A 12,697-nucleotide genomic window follows, 5' to 3' on the forward strand; every position below is an offset into this window, starting at 1 on the left:
AATGATAAGACCCCCCTCGACCGGATGAGACTTGGGATTCCAGAGATATTGGCCCCAGAGACCCCCCCCTATCAAATCGCTTCCAATGCATGTCTATGAGGAAAAAAATGCCAAAACTCCGGGGGTCACCGCTCTGCGGTCGTAGGTACGGCGCAAAAAGTTCTTTCCGGGGAAGAAAGCCCAGGGTCTGCCCTTTAAAAAGACACCAAAAGAGCATTGCTGCAACTTGTGGTTCCGGAGAAACGAGGCCGGGACCGTGAGCTCCCCCTTCAATGAAAATGACAGGGTCCGATCTGGGTAAGAAACCCGAGTTATAGGCTTTCTTACCCGGAACGGACTCTGCAAGTGAAAGAAATATTTCAAAGTCCCAAATGAATGGGAGTCCTCATAGGGAGATAAACGCTTATATCTCCGTGGTTGACTGACATAGGCACTAGATATTTCACGTGGTGAGAGCACAGACTCTCCCACAAATGTTAAGACCCACCAAGACCGGCTGAGACTTGGGATTCCAGAGATATTGGCCCCAAACAGGGACCCCCCCCACTGCCCATATAAATAGCACACATAGTGCTGGAGAATGCCAACCACTGCCAATATAAATAGCACACATAGTGATGGTGAATGCCAACCACTGCCAATATAAATAGCACACATAGTGCTGGAGAATGCTATCCAGTGCCCACACCAATAGTACACATGGTGCTGGAGAATGCCATCCAGTGCCCACACCAATAGCACACATGGAGCTGGAGAATGCCATCCAGTGCCCACACCAATAGCACACATAGTGCTGGAGAATGCCACAGTCTTCAATCACACATTGTGGCCCCTGCTGGGACTCTTGGTGAGTCCAGAGGGGCCACTGGGGTGTCATTCGAAAGCTAATGACCAGGCTGAGGAGAGGGAACAGCTATTGGGGCTGTGTGCTGCTCCGGCGGTCGTTTGTGCCCCCCTCAGGCCTGCGCCACCAGGACCATTTTTTATCTACGGGCAGCCATGCTGTGACCCCCTGAATTCAAATTCCCTGGGGAGCAGGGGGACAAGTGATGTTGCTGTGTGTAGGTGGCCTCCTGGACGATGTTCCTGCCAAGTGGGGGTGGCCTGACCCCTTCTGCACAAGAGTTATGGGCTTAGGAGTGGTGTCTGTATATAGGGGGATGTCTGTATATAGGAGTGGTGTCTGCACACAGAGGGATGTCTGTATATAGGAGTGGTGTCTGTATATAGAGGGATGTCTGTATATAGGAGTGGTGTCTCTATATAGGGGGATGTCTGTATATAGTAGAGATGTCTGTATATAGGGGGATGTCTGTATATAGGAGTGGTGTCTCTATATAGGGGGATGTCTGAATATAGGAGTGGTGTCTGTATATAGGGGGATGTCTGTATATAGGAGTGGTGTCTGTATATAGAGGGATGTCTGGCTCTGGCTTTAGGTTGAGTGCTAGGTTTTTTCTTTATCTGTATATAGAGGGATGTCTGTATATAGGAGAGGTGCCTGCATATAGGAGTGGTGTCTGTATATAGGAGTGGTGTCTGTATATAGAGGGATGTCTGTATATAGAAGTGATGTCTGTATATGGGGGATGTCTGTATAAGGGAGAGATGTCTGTATATAGAGGGATGTCTGTATATAGTGGGATGTCTGTATATAGGAGTGGTGTCTGTATATAGAAGGATGTCTGGCTCTGGCTTTAGGTTGTTTCCACCTACCCGGTGCCCCAGGTAGTGAACGTCCCTCATGCCCATCTGGCACTTTCCCGGCTTGATAGTCAGGCCTGCTTGGTGAATTCGCCTGAGCACCTCCTCGAGATGCTGCAGGTGTTCATCCCAGGAGGGACTGAAGATGGCAATGTCATCTAAGTACGCCACGGCGTACTTCTCCAGTCCCTGAAGCAGGAGATTGACCATCCGCTGGAAAGTGGCAGGGGCATTCTTCATGCTGAAGGGCATGACCGTGGACTCGTACAGTCCGAAGGGTGTGATAAAGGCGGATTTCTCCTGCGCCTCGGGGCTCAGGGGAATCTGCCAGTACCCTCGACTCAGATCCATTATTGTCAGGTACTTTGCGCCAGCTAACTTCTCAAGCAGCTCCTCTATGCGTGGCATTGGGTGCGCGTCAGAGGCTGTAATGGCGTTGAGACCCCTGTAGTCCACGCAGAACCGGGTGGTCCGGTCCTTCTTTGGCACGAGAACTACAGGTGAGGCCCACGCGCTCTTTGACCGTCGAATCACCCCCAGCTGTAACATCTCATCGATCTCCTGGCGCATAATCTGCTGCACCTGGTCAGAGATTCGATAGGGTGTTCGCCGTAGTGGGGCGTGATTCCCGGTGTCCACCTCGTGGACTGCTAACTCAGTCCTTCCAGGCCGGTTGGAGAACACGACCCGGAAGGGTTCCAGTGTGGTTTGCAACTGCAACCGCTGTGGTTCATCTAGCGAGGCGCTTACCTCCACGTCCTCAATGGACCCACGGGCCTTGGCTTGGGCCAGTATGTCCAGGAGGGTGTCTTCCTCCCCTTCTTCGGGTGCGCTGCAGACCGGTAGGACGAAAGGTTCACGTTCGTGATGAGCCTTCATCATGTTGACGTGAAAGGCCTTTCGCCTACCCCGAGCGTGGTATATATTGTTCGGTCAGTTGATCTATTTACTATATATTATTTTCTGACTTGAACGCCCTGCCCTTCTCCATGTTTTAATTACATCTCAACACAATTGGTTCTGAGCGTCCTATATAAGTAGGCTTTACCCTGTCATTAGCCATAAGCAAGTGTTCACATTAGGCATTCAGCTCAGATACCATAGGTAAGTGTTCACACCAGACAGTCAGTGTAGTTACCCATTCGATCTGAGATTACCTTGACGTTTTGGTGAATGGGCTCACAACGTTTGCAAATCTTGTGCTAAAAATCTCATGTGTTTGTTCATAAAGTTCATAAGCCAGTATGCTATTCATATTTCACATATTTCACATTTCCCTGTTTTTTTAGCACATATAAGTTTGGCCATTGATCTATTGTATATTTGACTTTTTTTGGCTACAAACTATTTATATATATATATATTGTTCGGTCAGTTGATCTACTTGTCACAGGTATTGCCATTTTTTTTTCTCTTATTGTGTGGTGGTAAGAATCCCTTCTTATTCCCAGTTTCTGCCCTGTCTCCCCCACATACAGACCCCCAGATGGACACTTGGTACATATAATTAAGTATCCCACATTAGATGTGAGGCAGCTGAAACTACCTGGTGTCTTGCACTCCTGATGTGAGTTGGGGACAGGGGTGTAACTACAACAGGTGCTGGGGTTGCAATCGCACCGGGCCCTGGAGCCTAGGGGGCCCTGTGGCCCATGGAAAAAGACTATTGCTATTAAAGATTCAAATTATTTGGGGGCCCCGTTGGAGCTTTCGCATCTGGGCCCATGAGTTTCAAGCTGCGCCACTGGTTGGGGATCTTTATCTTGTCTGTGCTTATTATGAATGGACAGCAGGGCTGGACTGGGACTAAAATTCAGCCCTGGCATTTTGAAGTCACACAGGCCCACTTGTCACATGGTGACCGTATAATATCTTTGTACACTTGTAGGTTACAAGTGAGGGTAGTGTAACATGACTATATAACATATAATCACAGCTGTATCCAGCATTACAGCTCAGTCCTATTTATTGCTTTTAGTTGCAGTACCAAGAAAAGCCGCTACTTTACCTACATAACCGGATCTCGTAGATAATGAAGGGATTGAGATGACCAAAGGCTATGGACCCTCATTCTGGTGCTCCATAAACTTTGCCTACAGAGCGGTGACATCAGTAATGTTCTGGTCAGTTGCATAGAGAACACTCTTTTCTCAGTGATGTCATACAATGTCTACATACTGCTAAACAGTATCTCAAACAAAGAGGACAAATGGAGAATGCCATCCACTGCCCATATAAATAGCACACATAGTGCTGGAGAATGCCATCCAGTGCCCATATAAATAGTACACATGGTGCTGGAGAATGTCATCCACTGCCCATATAAATAGCACACGTAGTGCTGGAGAATGCCATCCAGTGCCCACACCAAAAAGAACACATAGTGCTGGAGAATGCCATCCAGTGCCCACACCAACAGTACACATAGTGCTGGAGAATGCCATCCAATGCCCATAGAAATAGTACACATGGTGCTGGAGAATGCCATCCACTGCCCATATAAATGGCACACATAGTGCTGGAGAATGCCATCCAGTGCCCACACCAAAAAGAACACATAGTGCTGGAGAATGCCATCCAATGCCCATAGAAATAGTACACATGGTGCTGGAGAATGCCATCCAGTGCCCACACCAAAAAGAACACATAGTGCTGGAGAATGCCAACCAGTGCCCACACCAACAGTACACATAGTGCTGGAGAATGCCGTCCAATGCCCATATAAGTGGCACACGTAGTGCTGGAGAATGCCATCCAGTGCCCACACCAAAAAGAACTCATAGTGCTGGAGAATGCCGTCTGCTGCTCATATAAATAGCACACATAGTGCTGGAGAATGCCATCCAATGCCCATATCAATAGTACACATGGTTCTGGAGAAAGTCATCCACTGCCCATATAAATAGCACACATAGTGCTGGAGAATGACATCCAGTGCCCACACCAATAGTACACATGGTGCTGGAGAATGCCGTCTGCTGCCCATATAAATAGCACACATAGTGCTGGAGAATGCCATCCAGTGCCCATATAAATAGTACACATAGTGCTGGAGAATGCCATCCACTGCCCATATAAATAGCACACATAGTGCTGGAGAATGCCATCCAGTGCCCATATAAATAGTACACATGGTGCTGTAGAATGCCATCCAGTGCCCGCACCAAAAGTACACATGGTGCTGGAGAATGCCATCCATTGCCCGCACCAACAGTACACATAGTGCTGGAGACTGCCATCCAGTGCCCGCACCAACAGTACACATAGTGCTGGAAAATGCCGTACAATGCCCATAGAAATGGCACACGCAGTGCTGGAGACTGCCATCCAGTGCCCGCACCAACAGTACACATAGTGCTGGAGAATGCCATCCAATGCCCACACCAACAGTACCCATGGTGCTGGAGAATGCCTTCCAATGTCCATAGAAATGGCACACGCAGTGCTGGAGACTGCCATCCAGTGCCAAACACCAATAGTACACATGGTGATGGAGAATGCCGGGGTCGGCCATGTTTCTCCACAACCGGCTAACGGACGCCTTTATCATGCTCGTTAGCCGCTTCTGGAGTCACCCCCGGTGCTGGAGAGGGGCGTGGTCGGCTGACGGGACGCCTTTATCATGCTCGTTAGCCGCTTCTGCAGTCACCCCTGGTGCTGGAGAATGCCATCCAGTGCCCGCACCAACAGTACACATAGTGCTGGAGACTGCCATCCAGTGCCCGCACCAAAAGTACACATGGTGCTGGAGAATGCAATCCAGTGCCCGCACCAACAGTACACATAGTGCTGGAGAATGCCTTCCAATGCCCATAGAAATGGCACACGCAGTGCTGGAGACTGCCATCCAGTGCCCGCACCAACAGTACACATAGTGCTGGAGAATGCCATCCAGTGCCCACACCAACAGTACACATAGTGCTGGAGAATGCCATCCAATGCCCACACCAACAGTACCCATGGTGCTGGAGAATGCCTACCAATGCCCATAGAAATGGCACACGCAGTGCTGGAGACTGCCATCCAGTGCCCGCACCAACAGTACACATAGTGCTGGAGAATGCCATCGAGTGCCCGCACCAACAGTACACATGATGCTGGAGAATGCCTTCCAATGCCCATATAAATAGCACACGTGTGGTTCCGGAGAAACGAGGCCGGGACCGTGAGCTCCCCCTTCAATGAAAATGACAGGGTCCGATCTGGGTAAGAAACCCGAGCATATGGTCTTTCTTACCCGGAACGGACTCTGCAAGTGAAAAAAAATATTTCAAAGTCCCAAATGAATGGGAGTCCTCATAGGGAGATAAACACTTATATCTCCGTGGTTGACTGACATAGGCACTAGATATTTCAGGTGGTGAGAGCACAGACTCTCCCACAAATGTTAAGACCCCAATCGACCGGCTGAGACTTGGGATTCCAGAGATATTGGCCCGAAACAGAGACCCCCCCTATCAAATCGCTTCCAATGCATGTCTATGAGAAAAAAATGCCAAAACTCCGGGGGTCACCGCTCCGCGGTCGTAGGTCCTGCGCAAAAGTTCTTTCCGGGGAAGAAAGCCCAGGGTCTGCCCTTTAAAAAGACACCAAAAGCGCGTCGCTGCGACTCGTGGTTCCGGAGAAACAAGGCCGGGACCGTGAGCTCCCCCTTCAATGAAAATGACAGGGTCCGATCTTGGTAAGAAACCCGAGTTATAGGCTTTCTTACCCGGAACGGACTCTGCAAGTGAAAAAAATATTTCAAAGTCCCAAATGAATGAGAGTCCTCATAGGGAGATAAACGCTTGTATCTCCCTGGTTGACTGACATAGGCACTAGATATTTCAGGTGGTGAGCGCACAGACTCTCCCACAAATGTTAAGACCCCCCTCGGCCGGCTGAGACTTGGGATTCCAGAGATATTGGCCCCAAACAGGGACCCCCCCCCCCCCCACTGCCCATATAAATAGCACACATAGTGCTGGAGAATGCCAACCACTGCCAATATAAATAGCACACATAGTGCTGGAGAATGCCATCCAGTGCCAACACCAATAGTACACATATTGCTGGAGAATGCCATCCAGTGCCCACACCAATAGTACACATAGTGCTGGAGAATGCCATAGTCTTCAACGTTTCTCTACAACTGGCTTAGGGTACATATTTATTTTATTTAAGGCCATGGAAAACATGCTCATAAGGAGGTTGCGGCGAACCCACGCAATTGCGCTGGTGCCCGCTGCAACCCACAGTTAGGTAGAAGAGTACCTACACACATCCTACAGGATGACTTAAGGGAAAAAAACATTGAAAACCTTACCGTGTTAGCGTAGAAGTGTCCAGAAACATGTGAGGAAATCCGGACCATATGTGGTCCCTACGGGAAAAATGAATGGAGCTTTCTCAAACTGTTCCTCTTTAGTGTTAACGGGACACACTTTATATATATGTGACCTACTTAACATTACATACATTAAATACATAAAAGTTTACGTTTTTTTACACCGTAAAGCAACTCTTTAATTGGCAGCGGACAGTCACATATAGCTGTCCGTTATCCAACTCAGCGAAGCGTATTTTGGCGCCACAAAAAAACGAAAATGTATGCTTTTGTACCCGAAACCCTCTAATAAGCTTTAAAACAGGCTGTAGAAAGAAAAGTAGCATGAATCATCGCAAGGCCATGGAAAACATGCTCATGAGGAGGTTGCGGCGAACCCACGCAATTGCGTAGGTGCCCGCTGCAACCCACAGTTAGGTAGAAGAGTACCTACACACATCCTATAGGATGACTTAACGGAAAAAAACATTGAAAACCTTACCGTGTTAGCGTAGGAGTGTCCAGAAACATGTGGGGAAATCCGGACCATATGTGGTCCCTATGGGAAAAATGAATGGAGCTTTCTCAAACTGTTCCTCTTTAGTGTTAACGGGACATACTTTATTTATATGTGACCTACTTAACATTGCATACGTTACATACATACAAGTTTATGGTTTTTTTACACCGTAAAGCAACTCTTTAATTGGCAGCGGACAGTCACATATCCTCCATCCCCAGACAGCCTCCTCCATCCCCAGACAGCCTCCTCCATCCCCTGACAGCCTCCTCCATCCCCTGACAGTCTCCTCCTGCCCCTGACAGCCTCCTCCTGCCCCTGACAGCCTCCTCCATCCCCTGACAGCCTCCTCCATCCCCTGACAGCCTCCTCCATCCCGATAGCCTCCTCCAGCCTCTGACAACCTCCTCCAGCCTGTGACACCCTCCTCCACCCTGTGACACCCTCCTCCAGCCTGTGACACCCTCCTCCAGCCACTGACACCCTCCTCCAGCCACTGACACCCTCCTCCAGCCACTGACACCCTCCTCCAGCCACTGACACACAGCCTCCTCCATCCCCAGACAGCCTCCTCCATCCCCTGACAGCCTCCTCCATCCACTGACAGCCTCCTACATCCCCTAACAGCCTCCTCCATCCCCTGACAGTCTCCTCCAGCCCCTGACAGCCTCCTCCTGCCCCTGACAGCCTCCTCCATCCCCTGACAGCCTCCTCCATCCCCTGACAGCCTCCTCCATCCCCTGACAGCCTCCTCCATCCCCTGACACCCTCCTCCAGCCCGACACCCTCCTCCAGCCCGTGACACCCTCCTCCAGCCACTGACACCCTCCTCCAGCCACTGACACCCTCCTCCAGCCACTGACACCCTCCTCCAGCCACTGACACCCTCCTCCCCAGCCACTGACACCCTCCTCCAGCCACTGACACCCTCCTCCAGCCACTGACACCCTCCTCCCCAGCCACTGACACCCTCCTCCAGCCACTGACACCCTCCTCCAGCCACTGACACCCTCCTCCAGCCACTGACACACAGCCTCCTCCATCCCCAGACAGCCTCCTCCATCCCCAGACACATATAGCTGTCCGTTATCCAACTCAGCGAATCGTATTTTGGCGCCACGAAAAACACGAAAATGTATGCTTTTGCACCCGAAACCCTCTAATAAGCTTTAAAACAGGCTGTAGAGAGAAAAGGAGCATGAATCAATGCAAGGCTATTGAAAACATGCTCATAAGGAGGCTGCGGCGAACCCACGCAATTGCGTAGGTGCCCGCTGCAACCCACAGTTAGGTAGAAGAGTACCTACACACATCCTACAGGATGACTTAGCGGAAAAAAACATTGAAAACCTTACCGTGTTAGCGTAGGAGTGTCCAGAAACATGTGAGGAAATCCGGACCATATGTGGTCCCTATGGGAAAAATGAATGGAGCTTTCTCAAACTGTTCCTCTTTAGTGTTAACGGGACATACTTTATATATATATATATGTGACCTACTTAACATTACATACATTAAATACATACAAGTTTATGGTTTTTTACACCGTAAAGCAACTCTTTAATTGGCAGCGGACAGTCACATATCCTCCATCCCCAGACAGCCTCCTCCATCCCCAGACAGCCTCCTCCATCCCCAGACAGCCTCCTCCATCCCCTGACAGCCTCCTCCATCCACTGACAGCCTCCTACATCCCCTAACAGCCTCCTCCATCCCCTGACAGTCTCCTCCAGCCCCTGACAGCCTCCTCCTGCCCCTGACAGCCTCCTCCATCCCCTGACAGCCTCCTCCATCCCCTGACAGCCTCCTCCATCCCCTGACAGCCTCCTCCATCCCCTGACACCCTCCTCCAGCCCGTGACACCCTCCTCCAGCCACTGACACCCTCCTCCAGCCATTGACACCCTCCTCCAGCCACTGACACCCTCCTCCCCAGCCACTGACACCCTCCTCCAGCCACTGACACCCTCCTCCAGCCACTGACACACAGCCTCCTCCATCCCCAGACAGCCTCCTCCATCCCCAGACACATATAGCTGTCCGTTATCCAACTCAGCGAATCGTATTTTGGCGCCACGAAAAAACGAAAATGTATGCTTTTGCACCCGAAGCCCTCTAATAAGCTTTAAAACAGGCTGTAGAGAGAAAAGGAGCATGAATCAATGCAAGGCCATGGAAAACATGCTCATGAGGAGGTTGCGGCAAACCCACGCAATTGCGCAGGCACCCGCTGCAACCCACAGTTAGGTAGAAGAGTACCTACACACATCCTACAGGATGACTTAACGGAAAAAAACATTGAAGACCTTACCGTGTTAGCGTAGGAGTGTCCAGAAACATGTGGGGAAATCCGGACCATATGTGGTCCCTATGGGAAAAATGAATGGAGCTTTCTCAAACTGTTCCTCTTTAGTGTTAACGGGACATACTTTATATATATGTGACCTACTTAACATTACATACATTAAATACATAAAAGTTTACGTTTTTTACACCGTAAAGCAGCTCTTTAATTGGCAGCGGACAGTCACATATAGCTGTCCGTTATCCAACTCAGCGAAGCGTATTTTGGTGCCACGAAAAACACGAAAATGTATGCTTTTGCACCCGAAACCCTCTAATAAGCTTTAAAACAGCCTGTAGACAGAAAAGGAGCATGAATCAACGCAAGGCTATTGAAAACATGCTCATAAGGAGGTTGCGGCGAACCCACGCAATTGTGCAGGCGCCCGCTGCAACCCACAGTTAGGTAGAAGAGTACCTACACACATCCTACAGGATGACTTAACGGAAAAAAACATTGAAAACCTTACCGTGTTAGCGTAGGAGTGTCCAGAAACATGTGGGGAAATCCGGACCATATGTGGTCCCTATGGGAAAAATGAATGGAGCTTTCTCAAACTGTTCATCTTTAGTGTTAACGGGACATATGTGACATCCAGTGCCCACACCAATAGTACACATAGTGCTGGAGAATGCCATCCAGTGCCCACACCAAAAAGAACACATAGTGCTGGAGAATGCCGTCTGCTGCTCATATAAATAGCACACATAGTGCTGGAGAATGCCATCCAGTGCCCACACCAATAGTACACATGGTGCTGGAGAATGTCATCCAATGCCCATATAAGTGGCACACGTAGTGCTGGAGAATGCCATCCAGTGCCCACACCAAAAAGAACACATAGTGCTGGATAGAGTTGAGCGACTTTCATTTTTTTAAGATCGAGTCAGGTTTTGTGAAACCCGACTTTGTCCAGAGTCGAGTCGAGTGCAGTCGGCCGATTATCGCTAAAAGTCGGGGATCGACCGAAACACGAAACCCAATGCAAGTCAATGGAGAAGCATAGTCGGCAGTGAGTGGAGGCCAGGAAAACACCTACAGTGCCCATTTTAATGCCAAAAACATCCATTCTTGTTTCTGAAGCTTGTCAATCTTAATTAACTTTATAATAATAGTTGGGCATAGGAAATTGGGGGTCATTTGGCAAAAGTTGTGGGGGGAGTAGGGCTGGCTCAAGTTTTTCGTGGGCCCAGGAAATGCGGACTACGTCACGGCGGTGTTTCAGGGAGAGGTAAGTATTTCAACGTTGCAAGTGCTGTGATCCTGAGCAAGCAGGGGGGGCCCACTCGTTCGCATTGGCACTGGCACAGGGCCCCTCAAAGTACGGCGGTGTGTTTGCATGGCGGGGGCGCCTCCCACCAGCAGCGACACTTTTGCGTACTCTGAGGGGCCCTGTGCCAGTGACGTCGCCAACGAGTATGCCCCCCCACCTGATGAAGGAACCTGCACTTTCATCTGCACCTTCCTCTTTGTCCCTGTGTAAGGTGGTATAACATGCGGGAAGGGGAACCTTACTTTCAGCAGGGTCAGATTCTGACTGTGTAGAGTACAAGGGGAATGTAGTGGTCTAGGTCAATGTACCAGCAGACTCATCTAGCAGTGGCTGGGCAATGGGCAGGATGAGGAGGAAACAGATATAGGGCCAAAGAATAAAGTGGGCTAAATGCAGTTCAAAATTGGTAACAGGACTAAACAGGCGGAATTGCTTTGTTCAGTGGAGTAGCAAACCCAAGAGCAGCAGACACTGTTTCAAGGGCCTAACCACACTAGTAGGCCAAATGCAGTTTAATATCTGATATTATAGGCCGAAAGCCAGAATGTGGAAGCTCAGCTTTGTTCAGTTGAGGACAACACCAGGGAGGGGCAGACACCGTTAGTAGGCCGGAACAGCCAATTTTTTAAAAAACAGCAGTTAATAAGAGGCAGAAGGTAGAAGCTCAGCATTATTCAGTTGAGGACAACACCAGGCAGGGGCAGACACCTTTAGTAGGCCGGAACAGCCAATTTCATTTTTAAAAATCGTAATTTGGAACAGAAGGTTGAAGCACAGCTTTATTCAGTTGAGGACAACACCAGGCAGGGGCAGACACCGTTAGTAGGCCGGAACAGCCAATTTTTTAAAAAAACAGCAGTTAATAAGAGGCAGAAGGTAGAAGCTCAGCTTTATTCAGTTGAGGACAACACCAGGCAGGGGCAGACGCCTTTAGTAGGCCGGAACAGCCAATTTCATTTTTAAAAATCGTAATTTGGAACAGAAGGTTGAAGCACAGCTTTATTCAGTTGAGGACAACACCAGGCAGGGGCAGACACCTTTAGTAGGCCGGAACAGCCAATTTCATTTTTAAAAATCGTAATTTGGAACAGAAGGTTGAAGCACAGCTTTATTCAGTTGAGGACAACACCAGGCAGGGGCAGACACCTTTAGTAGGCCGGAACAGCCAATTTCATTTTTAAAAATCGTAATTTGGAACAGAAGGTTGAAGCACAGCTTTATTCAGTTGCAGCTTCTTGGCAATAATATAAAGAAGACGCGACAGGACAACACTCGGTGGATGCCATATCTGTGTTTTCAATGGAAAAAAAAACCTTTCAGTTAACTACTTGCAGGATAAAGTTTTTGTAGCTGGTGGCCAATTTTTGTACTGTACCAGTTTTTTGTTGTATGTGTTTTTGTTTTTAATGTTAAAATGTCTGCTCATGGCAGTTTACATCGGTTACATGGATACACAGGCAGCATTGTTGTCAGTGGGGGAGTATTTAAAGTAGGGACCGCAGACAGGCTATCAAAGGCCTAAAATAACAAACAATAGGCTCATGGCAGTTTT

The sequence above is a fragment of the Ranitomeya variabilis genome, chromosome 4 (assembly GCF_051348905.1).
Source record: "Ranitomeya variabilis isolate aRanVar5 chromosome 4, aRanVar5.hap1, whole genome shotgun sequence".
Classification (NCBI taxonomy): Eukaryota; Metazoa; Chordata; class Amphibia; order Anura; family Dendrobatidae; genus Ranitomeya; species Ranitomeya variabilis.